This window comes from Squalius cephalus (genome assembly GCF_949319135.1).
Source record: "Squalius cephalus genome assembly, chromosome: 21".
Taxonomy (NCBI): Eukaryota; Metazoa; Chordata; class Actinopteri; order Cypriniformes; family Leuciscidae; genus Squalius; species Squalius cephalus.
The window spans coordinates 15,978,434-15,995,276 of record NC_137142.1 but is presented as its reverse complement, the minus strand read 5'-3'; the positions used below and the strand labels follow the sequence as shown (position 1 = coordinate 15,995,276).

At 35.2% G+C, this 16,843-nt stretch overlaps 1 long non-coding RNA gene across 1 annotated transcript; it reads right to left on the bottom strand.

The window, feature by feature from the left end:
• Positions 1 to 13,641: 13,641 nt before the first annotated feature.
• LOC307149667 lies at positions 13,642 to 14,304 on the bottom strand. The gene is made up of 3 exons (XR_013819600.1): positions 14,134 to 14,304; positions 13,805 to 14,036; positions 13,642 to 13,708 (listed from the first exon to the last, which is right to left on the bottom strand). It is a non-coding gene; the product is annotated as an uncharacterized lncRNA (long non-coding RNA).
• Between the last annotated feature and the right edge of the window lie 2,539 nt (positions 14,305 to 16,843).

Below are 16,843 nucleotides of genomic sequence, written 5' to 3'. Positions count from 1 at the left end.
GAGATAAAGCGCGCCGCCTAGTTGTTGACAACCTTCTGGAGAACTGTGATATACTCTGTTTGCAAGAGACTTTTTTAGCAAAGCAAAACTTGGAATGTTTAAACTCTATCAATGATGACTTTTATGGTGCTGGGGAGTCTACAACTGACCTTGGCATGGGAATAGTCAGGGGTAGGATATCAGGGGGTGTGGCTGTCCTATGGAATAAGAAGCTAGACTCAATAATAAATGTGGTTAGGCTTGAAGCAGATTGGTGTATAGCCCTGCGTTTTGTCTGCAATAACAAGGAGTTTCTTATCTTAAATGTGTATACACCATATGAATGCTGTCAGAATGAGGATGTATATTTAAATAGGCTTGCCTTCATCAGTTCCTTTATAGAAAACAGTAATACCTCTTGCGTTTATGTCATTGGAGATATGAATGCGGATATTTCGGATAAGAAGTCACTATTTGCTAAACATATAATTCAATTCTGTGAAGATAATAATTATATATTGTCAAGCAGAGAATTGTTGCCTACAGATAGTTATACTTACATTAGCGAGGCCTGGCACACTACATCATGGCTGGACCACTGTATTAGTACAGCTGATGCCCATGCCTCAATGGGGTGTATGAACATATTGTATGGGATAACAACATGTGATCATATACCTTTTGCTATGGTGATAAATGCTGAACACATACCTGTGCTATCTGGATGTGGAAATGGTGTCAATACAAAAGTATTAGACTGGTCAACACTTAAAAAGGAAGACATTTCTGCCTACTATGTACATACAGACAAGACATTAGGTAATATCCAACTACCTCTAGATGCAATCCTGTGTAGGGATATTAACTGTAAGGATGAGAAGCATAGGAGAGATATATGCTCCATGTATACTGACATAGTTCATGCTCTGTATGAAGGCAGTAAGCCCTATTATAGATATAAAAATAAGAACCATAACAACAAGCCTGGTTGGAAGGAGTATGTAGCTGGATATCATACGGAGGCACGGGAGGCTACTAAATCATGGGCTATTGCTGGTAGACCTCGACAAGGTCCTGTGTTTGAGCATAAGAAGCTCACTAATGCAAGATATAAGTATGCCATTCGCTTTATATGTAAAAATGAGCAGGCCATGAGGGCTGATTCCATGGCAAAGAAGCTCATAGGTAACAATGTTAATGATTTTTGGAAAGAAGTGAGAGTTCTTAATAACTGCAAGACATCTTTACCATGCACTGTTGAAGGTATCTCCGGATCAGACAAAATTGCAGAGTTATGGCGACAGCACTATAGTACCTTATTTAACTGTATTCACACTGATTTGTATAAAGTAGAACACATTGAGAGTAATACTTCGTTGGAATCAATGGTGATTATGTCACATGAGGTACATCAAGCCATACATAAGCTTTCTGAGAACAAAGCTAGTGGATTGGATTGTATTTCTGCTGAACATCTTAAAAATGCCAGTATAAGAATAGCTCCCTTGCTCGCCATTTGTTTTACTGTTTTTATGATACATGGTGTATTGCCTGACTCAATGTTGGTTGTTCTATTAGTTCCAGTCATTAAGGACAAAGCTGGGAAGGTAGGTAGTCTAGATAACTACAGGCCTATAGCTTTAGCGAGCATATTATCAAAGGTACTAGAAAGAATTCTGTTGGACAGATTAAATGAATTTATTAACACCACAGATAACCAATTTGGATTCAAAGCTAAACATGGCACTGACTTGTGTATATATGCTCTAAAGGAAATTGTGAACAAATATAGAGATAAAAACTCATCAGTTCTTATGTGTTTTATTGATGCTTCTAAAGCATTTGACCGTATAAATCATGGTAAATTGTTTAACAAATTAAGGCAAAGAGGGGTGCCTAAGTATATTGTGAGAATTTTGGCTTACTGGTATGCCCACCAGACTATGCAAGTGAAATGGGGCAATAGTGTCTCTGCTCTATTTGGAGTTGGCAATGGAGTCAGACAAGGAGGTATTTTGTCACCTGCTCTTTTTAATCTCTATATGGATGATCTGTCCAGGCAGCTAAGAACCTGTAATACTGGGTGCATGATTGGTAATTCAATAGTGAACCATATTATGTATGCAGATGACCTTGTGATTTTTAGTCCAAGTAGTGCTGGATTACAGCAACTTCTTAAAATCTGTTCGGTATATGGTGTGGAACATGATATCAAATATAACGCCAATAAGAGTGTCGTCATGATCAGTAGAACTAAAGATGATAAATGTTTGAACTACCCTGATTTTAAATTGGCTAATAATAAGCTTAGTGTCTGTAATAAGGTGAAATACCTTGGTCATTTTATCACTGATAAAATGACAGATGATGAAGATATTTACAGGCAATGTCGCATGATGTATGCACAAGCCAATATTCTTTTACGTAAATTTAGGGCATGTACGGTTGGTGTGAAGATATCTCTGTTTAAAGCATATTGCACACCGTTCTATACTGCACACTTGTGGTCAAATTATAGAAAGGCAAGTCTTTTAAAATTGAAAGTGGCATATAACGACGCAATGAGAATGTTACTCACAAGACCAAGATGGTGTAGTGCAAGTGAGATGTTTGTGGTTGCAAGAGTAAGGACCTTTCATGCTGTTTTAAGAAACCTAATGTTTAAATTCATGTGCCGGCTTAATGGGTCACAAAATGAAATAATAATGGGCTTAACTAACATACGGCTAAGTACTATACGCTACCAATCCCGTATGTGGAAACACTGGTATAATTGTCTCCTGGTAGAACAATGATCTTCTTTTTAAATTGTTTTATTTATTTTATGTTATTTATATATATATATATATATATAATTTTTTTTTTTTTTTTTTTTTTTTTTTTGTGTGTGTGTATGTAGGTATGTGTGTATGCATGTGTGTTTATGAGCTTGTACTTATGTATTGTTATGGTGAGATGTGGACCTTGAGTCTGTAATAAAGTTTTGATTGATTGATTGATTGATTGTTAGGCAAGTTTCATATCCATAAATGTAAATTCCAGAATTCTTCACCATCATTTAAGTTGTTTATGATAGAGGTAGATTTTTATTTTAAGTCTCTTAAATTAATTACAAACAAGAAATGCATATCAGTAATGAACATTCATTCAGAAATGTTTAATGGATAATATGTCACTAGAACTATTTTTGTCATGGGATACAAGTCTGTCACAAACTTATTTTTCTTTATTGGTAACTTGATTTTTTTTTTTTTTTTTTTTTTTTTTTTCAACCTTTAACGTATTGTATTGTTACTATTATAACGAATGTGAACTGGAAAGACTGAAATGTTGTTGTTATAAAAAAAAAAAAAAAAAAAACTTTCCGAAACTTGTGACAAACCGGAAGGAGAATTTTTGGCACAGAAATACTCCTACAAACGTACAATTTAATTTTTGAAACTTTGTCCATGTTTAGCATGGGAATCCAACTCTTTAACAGTGTAGAAAACTCAGTATGCATGAAATAGCATTTCACCCCCCCCCTCTGCAATTCTCCATTTGAGAGTTTTTGGCCACTCAAACGTTCCTCCTCGCCGTACATTAGGACGATATAGACACACGTCCTCTTCCTGGCAGATTCATTTCATCTTTAGTTGATTGAAACATTATTGCCCTGATGGTGGAAATGGGGATTTTCAATGCTTTAGCTATTTTCTTACAGCCACTTTCTATTTTGTGAAGCTCAACAATCTTTTACTGCACATCAGAACTATATTCTTTGGTTTTACTCATTGTGGTGGATGATTAAGGGAATTTGGCATGTGTGTTTCCTCATGTTTAAACTTCTCTGTAACAGGAAGTCATGGCTGGACAATTTCATGCTCCTAGTCACCCTGGTTAAAAAAAAAAAAATCCTAAATATAAGTGGGAATATACTTCAGTGATATTTTACTCTATATTTTTCTAGGGGTGTCAATAATTGTGGCCATATATATATATGTATATATAAATAAAATACAGTAATAATTAAAACAGTACTAAGAATGAAGCAAAGAGAAAGAAAGTGATAACAATACAATCACTACCAACTTTTTCTTGTGCTCTGCTTATTAATATTTCTATGAAAGTTTTTTTGATATTTTGAATTAGCTTTATTTTTATGTTTGTTAAATGTCTATTAGCTTTATTCATTTTTTTTTTTTTTTCAGGTTTAGTAATTTTAGTACTTCAACCTCAATGTATTTATTTCAGTCTAGGCAACATTTTTAAAAATAAATCATGTTTTTTTATTTAAGTTTTTCATCTAATATTTATATTTTATTTTATTTTATTTGAGCTTTCTATCAATTAGTTTCAGTTTTAGTTAACAATAACGACACTGATTTTGATTGACATAGTCATTAGCGCACAAACAGTTAAATCTTAATATCTTTTGTTAGAATTTATTTATGTAGATATCATGAGCTGACCTTTTCTATTTGCTTCCTTTAATTGTACTATTTTGGTCTCAAATTATTCACCATTTCGTACATTTATTATAGGTCCAAGGTTGTAGCTCTAAAACGTTGTAAAATGTTGGGTTTTTAGGTTTTAGGTTAACTTGTTAAATTAGTACACAGGAAACGACAGCTCTTTTGTGCTGTGTAATAAAGGTCATTGAGAAAATTAAAGTATTGACTTCTCCTCTCTTTTTTTTTCTGTGCATCAGGGTTCGTAAGCAGTGATGAAGTACTCTTCTCTGACACGTCTCCTCTCTCAACTCTGCCTTCCTCAACTTATAACTCCACTCTAATGACTTCTAGAAATGATGATGCCATCTGGTTTGAAGCCAAACTGGCCAAAGAGCCCCAGCGGTCCTACACGCACGAGAACTTTGTTGCCTCTGTTACCCTGATTTCTTCTGAGGAGGACCATGCTAAGAGACCGCATGAGTCTCACACCAGCACAGTGGAACTCATGGAGGAGGAAAGGGAAGAGAATGAGGAAGATAAACATGGGGAGGTGGAAATTTTGATGGCTATCAGTAAGAGCTTTGTGGGATCTGAAAGGCCAGATTTAGACTACATGGAGCAGTTTGAGGTTGAATCCTCGGGCTGGTCTGGAGAGAGGAAGATGCAGGATATGAATAAGGGTCTGAGTTACTGGCCAAAGAAAGTTCAGAGAGTAGCAGTTTCCATGAAGACATCAGTTATGATGGTCAATAAAACCATGGAGCAGCGTTCCACAATGAATGAATCGGCACTGGGTGACTGGCAACGCCATGAGGTGTGTCTGCCATCCTTTATTTCAGAGGAAAAGAATAAGGAAGATAAAAATTATTCTGAAAATAAGCAGGAAGGTTTGGCTTTCCTTTTCATTCCATCGTTTGAAGAGACGTCAGAGTTTCAGGTTGGATCTGATGAGCTGGTGGAGCAGGGTCTTGTGACAAAACTAGATCTTAAGCAAGACTCAGATGATTATTATGATTAAATGCATGTATTTTTGTTTCTTTTGATGAATAAACCAAAGAACTACATAAAGCTGAATAATTAAAACTAGTATTTCATGAAAGTCTTGTTTTTGACCGATAAGCTGTGAACTGAGGGATGTTAAACTACTTTTGTCACATGGTTTTCTGGTTTCCATTATAATGCCCTTTTATATGTTAAAAAAAAAAAGCCATTTCAATGCTTGAATCCGAACATCCTGTTAATTGTAATCTTTACAGACAGTATGAAGAACTTCTACTAATGTTGTCATGAGTCTTGCGGTCTATATATTGCAAGGCTTCAGGGCAAAGTCAGACTAAATATTTTCATTCGTGACAGTTTAGTAAATGTGAATTGAATTTAACGGTTGTGAATGTAAAAGACATATTGTGTTTCCCACCCACACTAGCCTTTTTGTGTATCGTAATCTGTAGGAAAGAACTGGTTGTGCATATATCCATTGTTCCTGGGACAATTCCTTCTGATTATGTGGTTTTTATTTAGAACTAGCAGATGTCATTTTGGAAAAGAAAAGAAAAGTACTTTCGTTGAGAAAAGTCTTTCCTTGCCAATGAAGCTCAATAGGCAGAGTCCCAGATGTCAAAATAAGACTTTATTGGACAAAGCAACAAAGCCGAGATGCCTGCAGGACATCTGACCATCTCACTTGCAACTCCGACTCTTATACAGTTTTAACCGATGATCTCATTTGCAGACCTCTCCTTTCTTTTCTCTTCCTGCAACACTTTCACCACAGTTACTTCATTAATTCACTTGCCTTTCTTTGTAAGGTTGGTTTATTCAATGTTTTTACCTCATTTTTATCAAGAGAACATGTTGAAAGCCATGTGAACCAAAGGAGTAACTAAGTAACAGTGCAGATGCCAACCGCTAGCAACTTCAGCTAAAATCCCATTCTTTCCCATGTGACTTCTCTCAGATATGTAGGCCACGAGGCCTTCAAAACACATCTGGCTTTTATAGTATTCAACTATTTCTACAATTGTTTTCTATTAGTACAGACATGATTTGTGAAACAATATTAAACACTGATGAGATACTATGGAAATATATATTTTATTTTTTCTTGACCACTGTGTAGTGTTTTCTTACACACAGTGTAATAAGGTACACCTATTATAGGTGTGCAAGAACAATATTCTGTTTCACACAGTTCTCAATACAATGTAGTTCACAGTAAAAAATAAAAATAAAATTAAACATCCTAATTCACAATATAAAAACACATTTACATTTGTGTAAAGCATGGGTTCAATAAATAGTGTAACAAAATCTTTGTTGATTTACTGCCATCAGGTAAAAATGAAAAAGCATTTATGGATACAATGCAATAGTTCAGTGCACAAACATCCACGCAGTGTACACGCAAATAACAGTAATACAAAAAAAAAACTGCACGTTATGAGTGAAAAATTCTATTTAGAAATCATTTTGGGTCTGTTTAGCACCTAAGTAGATCTGGTCATTTCGGCAGGGAGAGACGCTACAATTATCTGTTATACAGATCACTAGAATGATGGACTGAAATGTTACATAGTCAATGTCTTGTTACTAATAAACTATTTACTGTTTGTAAAAAGCTGCCAAGTTAATGAAATAACACACAATGTAAAAAATAAATATAATGCTATTGTCTGCAAATCACAGACAGTATTTAAGTTTCATATATGATTATTGTTAGATGAAATGTTTTGTAACAGGATAAACATTATGGACATACTAAACTTTTCCATTAAGATTATGAGTTTCAGACTTGAACGAAACAGTAGGCTATGTATTACAGATGTTAAGTTGGTTTGTTTGATGAAAATAAGAACATTAAACATATTAAAGTTACATTCCATGTCTCCGTCAAACCACATTATGACGCATATTTGCTAAGGAACTTGCTGAAATTTGAGACTTGAGTCCATCATTAGGTAAGCCATTTTGTTTGGTTCGTTCCGTTCTTCTTCTTATAATGAACACAAACAATAAACCCATCACAATCAGCAGCAGAATAACGGGGATCAATATGGAGCATCCATGGCATCTGTGTGCTGACTGTTCTTCTCTCATTGTCTTATCTGTGTAAAAAAAATAAATTAAACATAATTAGTTTAAGTCTCTTAAATGTTATTGATTATCCAAAAGCATTTTAAAGCGCTTGTGTTTGACTGTCCTCACCTGAGTACAGCTGGATCTCTCTCCTGATGTGTTGTCCCACAGGTTTGTTATGAAGTATGAATGTCAGAGAGGAGTTTGTGATTTCAGTGAGGTTTATCCAACTCGACACAATGTAAAGTCCTGTTTGTGTGTCCTGCATGAGGTGTGTTTGTGTCTGGTTAGTGATGTCTGAGTTTTCTATCAGCCACTGCAGTTTAGGAGAAGGGTAACCCCCATCTGATGTCACTAGCAGGTTGAGTCCATCAGTTAACATGGAGAACCGAAGACGAGGTTCAGAGTAGAACGCTGAAAAACAACACAGACATTAAATCACAAGACTGTTTCAATCACATTGTGAGACCTTGAGATTGATTCACATGATTTTCTATGAACCATGTCCATGTTGTTTTTATTACCTGCAATATTCACTTTAAAGCTCTTCTTCTGACTGCCAGTGTTTGTGCTGATGGAGCAGGTGTAAACACCGGCGTCCTGCAGAGTGACTCTGTCCAGTTTGAGTGATGCGTTTCCTGTTGCCATCTCCTGGATGAACAGGCTGGTGCGTTTTCCATACTGAGGATTCTGACGGTCGAGCTGGTCCCGACTGTAGTAGAAGCTGTGAACAACGTCCAGCTTACGCTGCCAGGTAATAACAGTGCTACTCAGATCCCACGAGTCCACAGGGAATGTGCAGGGGAGGATCAGCGCCTCTCCGGAAAGCCCAGTGACAGGACCTCTGGGCACAGTAATCTCAAACTCAGCTAGAGAGTGAAGAAGAGAAAATGAATCAGCATTTGAGTTTCACAATCAGTCATTACTTGCCGTATGATTTTGTTGGCAGATCTTGACTTCCCAAAAGGATTTACAGAAAAATGCATTTATGGTTGATGAGATGATTATTTCAGTAAATAGGCTATATCACAACATTTCCTCTTCTAAAAATAAAAAAAATAATAAAGATATTCTCTGACATATTAAAATAGTATTTTTGTATATTACTTCACAATTTATTACAGATTTTGTATGCCTTTAAATTGAGGGGAACAGTGGACTGATCAAGCTGTAATGCCTTTTTTTTTTTTTTTGCCTCGGGTGAGAAACCAAAGAAACGGGCGTGAGATTATTTTGAAGAAACCACATCTTCTAGACTTCTAGATAAAAGTTTTTCTTTTGAACACAAGTAATAATAAGCCCCAACACCACCTACACTTTACAAAACAGCCAGAACAAGGAAGGAAAAAATCTTTATTTCTAAGCTGATATGAATATTGAATAGTCTCACGTTAGTTTGATTGATCAGTCCAGTAATAGATCTATTCGTTCTCTAAGGATTCAATTACATTTGAAAGAATTTAAAGTGCAATTAAAAATCAGTAGGCCTATAAAAACAGCATGTGTTTATATTTCCTTTATTTAAATCCCGTTTTTATAATCATATTCTGTTCCTTAAAACTTTAATTTCTAGTAACTGGAATGTTAGCCTACTGAATCTGTCTAACCATTTTCAATCATATACAAATTAGTGCCCGTGACTGCAGTGATTGAATAGAAATTCTGGATAATATGGATTTTTGATTGGCCTTTTTGATAATTTAAAAATACTCACTGAAACAGGAGGCTTCAAAAAGAAGGAGAGACAGGAATAACACTTTCAGGTTCATATCCCGATCCACGGCCGTTGGTAACAGGCGAATCCTCTAAGTCCCTGAATCACACCAGATGAACTTCGACTGTCCTCTGTGGTTTGTCAGATCAACAGCAGAGATCCGATCCCGATCACACCTGGTGTACTTTGAGATGTCAGTCCTCATCGCCACTGTATTTATGCAGGCGCCGCCTCTTTATAATGTCGCAGTTCAGGCTGTGCGAGTTTTTATTGTAGGCTGAAGGTTTCGAGTGACTTGAGTCAGAAAAAATGAAGGTTGATTATATTTCGGAAGGCATCCGAAGCAGAATCAGACAGCTTATTTTATTTATTTATTTATTTTTATCCATAAAATGTAGGGAAATGTATTTTTGTGTTGGTTCAGCTAAAGCGTTCTGTCACCGTGACCGGGGAGTATTGTAACACGAGGTCAGTTATAGGCTAACAGTCAGTTTGACAAGTCATAAAAGAGCTGTGGTGAATGTGTTGTCATCAATATCATACACTCTCATAACATCACCCTTATTGAGCTCACATGAGAAGCGGCATTTTTTTAGGAAAGAAAGTAAAAGTGCTAACCTCAAACCCACAAGCTAAAGCAGTTAGTTATGGCTGTTAGTGGTGGAGATAGTTGTATCAGATCATCAAAAATGTTACCAAAAATGTAAGATTGTGTGGATCTTATTGAGCAAATTACCTCTTGTTACATCTATCCCCAGCTATTGCAACTCACCACATTAGTGGTGAACTCTTGTGTTTGACATTAACTTAATGTCAAACACGTCATTAACTCACATAATCTGTGATTGTGTTGTACACGTCCAAGTGCGTTATTTTTGATACAGACAAATGTGACCATGTATCAAATTTTGAGATCTAGCACAAACAACCACACTCAAAAAAATGACTCTTTGGTTGAACATGATTTAATCATGGACAGTGGTTCCACGTGATTGATTCAAGTTATTCGAGCACGACTGATTTAGGTTATTTGGACAAGACTGAATCAAGTTATTTGGACATGATTAAATCAAGTTATTTGGACACGACTGAATCAGGTTATTTAGACAAGACTGAATCAAGTTATTTGGACATGATTAAAACAAGTTATTTGGACGAGTCTAATTTTAATTGAGTTTACTCACTTCGCTTAAGTTTATCCAACATGAAGTATTTGGGTTGAGATAACATGGTTCCATCATGTGGAACCACTGTCCATGCTTGAATCATGTTCAGCCAAAGAGTTATTTATTTTTGTCTATTTAATAGACACACAAAGTTAAAATAACATACAATCAACCTAAATATAGCTTTTCTTTCAATACATACGATGTTGGCAGTCTAAAGATGGTACTGATTGCATCACTAGCAATCCCATTGGAGTTGCTTTTAAAGCAACTTGAATTCTTAGCAGGTCCTTCACCGAAGCACATGCTCGACACTTTACCACAATGGTAACTCACCCATAAACACCTACATATAAGAAAGTTGTTTAAAATACCAACATAATAGAATATTAAACATTAACAAGTCTCCCTATTTTCTCATCTTGCTTACATTTTTTTTATCAAAGAACACTGGTACAAAGCAATTACGACAGACCAGGAGGATATTCTTATTTAGTATTTATTGAGATAAAACATTTACTTCACAAAACATTCTCAGGCATAAAACAAAATCAGTGGGCTTTATAGTAAAAAAAAAAAAAACATTAAAACAATATTATCAGACTTTTTCACCAAATAAGTGAAAACTGCACAAACAAGGAAATATGCTTGTTTAAAATGTGTAAATATAAAATAATGTTATACTAATAAAATAACTGAAACAGACTGGACCATTTTTAAGTAAAATGTTTCCTCTAGATTCAACAGCACTTTATGAATAAACTTTGAGAAGTTAGTGTTCTCTAAATAAGGGCATAAATAAGTGCAAAAAACAGCAGCAGTGCACTGACCAAGACTTGGTAGACATCACCACCTCATCTTCAATCAAAACATCCAGTGAGTTTAAAGACAACGTTCCTCCTCACCAGCACTGATGGTGACTGCTGCACCTGGTCAAACTCCTTTTTCTAAACTTTTTCTAAATTTTTTCATTGAAAGAAAAAAAAGAAAGTGTTAGTGTATGTCACCACATATCATAAAAACGACTAGCCTGACTTCGTCATACTCATATTCTAGTCAGAATGTGAGTCTGAGACTGCTCCATAGAGATTTGATTATGGGGCGTGTCTCAACCGAACAAGGAAAAAAAAAAAACCTCTGCACTCAATTGGATAGACCTACAACCAATCAGAGCAACGGAGTAAATGTGGTGTATGAACATTATTCAAACATATGAATAAAAATGATGTTATTTCAGCCAGCGCTCATACCTGTATTTACATCCTGTTTTCGGTCGAAGTCCATAGTCGAGTTCACGCGCGTGATCATAGGTAACTAAACCAATGCGTGTGAACTCGACAATTGATTATGGACTTTGACCGAAAACAGGAAGAAAATACAGGTATGAGCACTGGCTGAAATAACATCATTTTTATTCATATCTTTCACATCTACTGCAGTCAGATTCACTCGTGTTCACTCTGAAGGAATCACTCACATTGGCTGTGCACTTGTAATGACACATCAAGGATGTTAAGAGGCTAAAAGCAGGTTTAGCACTTGCCCCATTGAAGTCAACAGGGTGCAAATTTTAAAAAGAGGATAACATGTAGGCAACACCAATTTTTGTCGTTGTTCTCTGTATTGACAGCACTCCAAATTTACAAAAAAATGAGCTCAATGTTAAAGTTGACCGGAGTTCTCCTTTAAAAGGGATAGTTCACCCCAAAATGAAAATTCTGTCATCATTTACTCACTATCACATCATACCAAACATAAGAATCTTGTTCAGCTTTGGAACAAATTATTATTTTTTATTTTTATTTTATTTTTATTTTATTTTTTTATGTCATGGACCATCCATCAAAAGTCTATAATAGACAATCAATATTTAGCTTCAATAAGTACATAAAGATATAGCTAATCCATATGAATAAAGCAGTTTTATACAAGCCTTCCAATGGATAAAATATGACAAAGTATGAAATATATTATTTATTTATTTTTCTTAAGATGAACAAAATTAATTAAATTTTTAGGTGCACTATCCAAGTCATACATTTATTCTAATGACATAATGATTTATGCTAAAAGGATAAAGTATTCCCAAGTAAATATAATGTAGTCCTGACATGTGTCCTACCTTGTGTGTCTTCAAATCATCAGCTGACTCTTCCTTTGAGATAGTAGACATGTCAGGATCGTAGTTCTAATGACATCAATGCCATTTTTGCACTTGAAGGCAAAACACAAAATTATGGTAATATAACACAATTAAGCAACATTTATTGAGTTTATTTTTATGATTCATAAGACAACTTTCAACGACTGTCTTATCCTTATATTTAACAGATAGCTGAACAGATTAAAAAATGGTCAAATTCATGGTTTTCTCTATGGGAGTTGTAAAATGAGACCATAAAAAAAAAAAAAAAAAAAAAAAAAACACTGTACTGTACTGGTTACAGTCAGTATTTCTATTAGTTTATAAAACTTTAAAATGTGTGTGGTTCTGAAAGACACAAATATGAATAACTAAAAATTATTAGCCATACATACCATTCTAGCAACCAAAGGCGCAAATACCCATTATTGATATTATTATTAACAATATTCAGTAACCAATAATAATTGTCATTAATGCTTTAAAAAATGCACTGAACCATCAACCACACAACACAACATTGTTATAATATCTTTGATCGATGCCATGAAAATGAACAGAGTGCAAAGATGATTAAACTAAAAAACATGTGCAAACTTAGACACATGGTGCGTTCAAGTCATCTCGTATAGATCGTATTTACGAGTTGAACGCACTTGAACGCCACCACAATGTCGTAAATACCAGTGGGGAGTTCGGGATTTTCTTTAAGCCCCGATCTGTACGAGTTGGGGGCGTGTCAGTGATTAACATGGCGGAATACACAATATGTAAAAGTATTTAGCTGTGATATTGTCAGGCTTTTCTATTTACAGAGCAGTTAGCTAATCGCCAACACAGAATATGATAGTATTATAATATAACAATGCAACATGTAACGATGAGTTGCAGTGGCTTCATAAATTATTTAAAAACATAAAAATACAAAGTACACCTGATGCACATTTCTTTGTTCTTCATTTTCTAGAACAAGAGTTTAATAACCTTACTGTATTTTTGTGTAATTAATTAAGAGAAAGTACTCCGCCATCTTGCTCCGATGAAAGTGACTTGAACGCACATGTCGTTATAAGCGCGACTTCCCACCTCGTACGTACGAACCTCCCAGGAGGACTTGAACGCACCAACATACCTTTTCGTTTGATGTTTAATTCTGTTAATGGCGTGGTGATCTCTTTCAGGCATAAAATCGTGGATTCTGTCATAAATTCATCCGTATCAGTCGACATAATAAAATAGTTGTTAAAATTGTTTCTAATCAGACTGATGCAAATGGACGAAAAAGTTAACTTACCTGTTTGTTTGCCGTTTAATTCAGTTGATGGCGCGGTCATCTAGGCTTAAAATAGTGCAATCAGGCCATAAATACATAACGTTCAACCAATATAATAAAACTGTTGGCTAATATTTTTTCTAATAACACTGATGCAAATGGATAGATGAGTTAAGTTAACAGTTACCTGTTCGTGTGCTGTTTAATACAGTTTATGGAGCGGCCATCTCATTTAGGCTTACAATCGTGCATTCTGTCATAAATAATAACACATTAGTATCAACCGACATCATAAAACAGTTTGATAATATTGTTTCTAATAACAGTGATGGAAATGGATGAACACGTACCTGTTTGTTTTAAGCTTATATTCCAGTTAATGGCGTGGCGATCTATTTGAGACATGCGCAGCATTAACGTATTTGAATGTTGCCGCCAGGATATGCAAATTGCGTCACAACAAATTTCCGCTTCCTTTAGGTTGAGAATGTGGTTTGTTTTCAGGCTGTTTTGACATTCAGTCCGGCTGACTTTATAAAAACACACATTTTATATGTGTGATTGACTTTTACTAAACATTCTTTGTATCAGTCTGATTTAACAGCAATTTAAGACAAATAACAAACCTAAAAACACCAATAACCATTTAATTGCACTTCTATAATTATAATCAAGCTATAAATTAATAAACAAAAATATTTAAAATAAATTATAAATATTATGTAAGTTATTATATATATTTTTTTAATTCAGTCAACAGTTCGACTGAGCTAAGTGATTGAAACATGTACTTTTAAAATGAAAACTTTATGTTAAACCAACGAGTGACAGTTTTAAGTCAGTTTAACATGACACAATCATGTTGAAATGAAAAATAGCCAAAATGGCATTAATTCAACATGAATTGTTCAGGTAAAGTGAACAAAACTGAAAATTCATTTTTTTGAGTGCACCGAGGCTCAAACAAAAGGTAGTCTACTTTAATTACCATTATTTCAAACGTGTCCGCTGAAACTTTGACAATAATAGTCATGCGTTACGAAGTCAAATACTAGCCTACAAAATGTGCATAACAACCCTACAAAAACAACAAAACTTTGATTTTGTGTTATCCTTATATCAGGGTTCTCAAGTCTCACGCATTGGCCGTGAGACACACGCAATTCAACCAGTTCACACGCTCACACGCCACACCGTGTATTTCTCACGCTGAAAAGGCAATGCCAACCAAGTTGTCCTACAAGTTTTATATATAACGTTGTATATGAGGCGCGGGCACACAAAGTGAAGTTTCCTGCCGCCAGCACGTATCTCGGCCAGATTGCGTTCGTTAATAGGCAACATAGATGCGCGAAAACACGGAAGTTGACGGAACATTCTCGGCCACCGTACGTTCGTTACTAGGTAACCAACAACATCGCGCGAACACACGTCGTGATGATGGAGAAGGTAAGTTGGAAGAAAGCTCGTCTTACAATTTTAGGCTAGAACATTTAATATATAAACCATCGTATACATTATTATTGATGCAGTCAAAAACTCTACAACTACTTTGCAACCAGGCCAGAAGCTTTGGCTCAGTTTGGCTAGCTTACGTTATCTGAAACTAAGGGAAATGTTAGTGGGTATGGGAAGGAATGAAGATGTATTTCTTCATTTTATTTTAAATACATTTAAATTTGTTTATTTTATTTTAAATTATATTATTATACTGTATTAATAGTATTTCTAGTTACATTAGGGCTATATAGGCCTACGTATTAAAGCAGAGTGCTCTGGGTAATATTTTATATCCTGTTAAAACATAACGTTACATTAATCATTGATTGCCATTGCATTTGTATTTTTCAAACACTTGCAACACAAAACACATTTCATAAGCTGGAGTGTGTACTCTTGTGTACACACACACACACACAAAACACACACACACACACACACACACACACACACACACACACACACCTTAATAATACTCTAATATGTCATTTGTTCTCAATGTCCCACCACACAATAAATCATTATACCATTTCGACTAGACACATTCAAAATGCAAAAAATATTTGTTTTTCCAAACTGTTTGGAGCAATTTGTTATATTTTTGTAATTTTTGTAACTTAATTGTAATTTTGAAATATAACATTAAAGAGTATATTTGATGTGATTAATTGCTCTGTCATTTATCAGATTTACCAATTGTTATCATTTCAATTTGTGCTAGTTAATTATGATCAATGGGTAAAATTGGGGGGCGGGGACAGGTGGGGGCGGGGCTCCATTAGGGCTCCTCCCCCAACCGCATGTGATCTCACTCCAAGATTTTGATAAAACTTGAGAACCCTGCTTATATTGTTTAATAAAATAACTGAAAAACGCCTAAGGACAAGGTGATAGTCTCCACAGCAACCTGAATGCAGTGTTGCCAACTATTTTCAAAGGAAAGTAGCCAACGCCTTCCCTAAAAGTAGCTCAATTAGCATATTCATGACATCATCGCATAGTAGCCTACTTGTGTTCTGCCTGCCTAATGTGTTTTCTCTCTAAATTAATGCCCACATACTGTATTTAATATAATATAATATAATATAATATAATATAATATAATATAATATAATATAATATAATATAATATAATATAGCCGAATGTCAAGTAAAGCTGTTCTCACTTCCAATAGCCTATTTTTTGTCAGACAATAGAACGAGTAGCTATGATATAGTGAATGACCACATTTTTTATAGGCCTATGTGGAAAATGATCTGAATTGAGAGACTTCGGGAACCGGATCACTAAAGCTCTGTGATAGTGAGTAGTTACACGTAATAAGCACAAGAAAAGAAAGGAAATTAAAAAGGTCAAACTAAATACTTTAAATATAAAACAAAAGAAAAGCAGATAAGTGATGGGCTAAGTCCGTGGAAAATCACTGCTCATTCACGTCTGTCAGCAGCCGTGCGCTCCACACACAGATGAACTCCTCTCAGCATTCACTGAACAGGGTAGACGCAGCTAGAGAGAGTGACGGCAGGGAGAAAGCAAGACCACGCGCTCTGGCAACATTT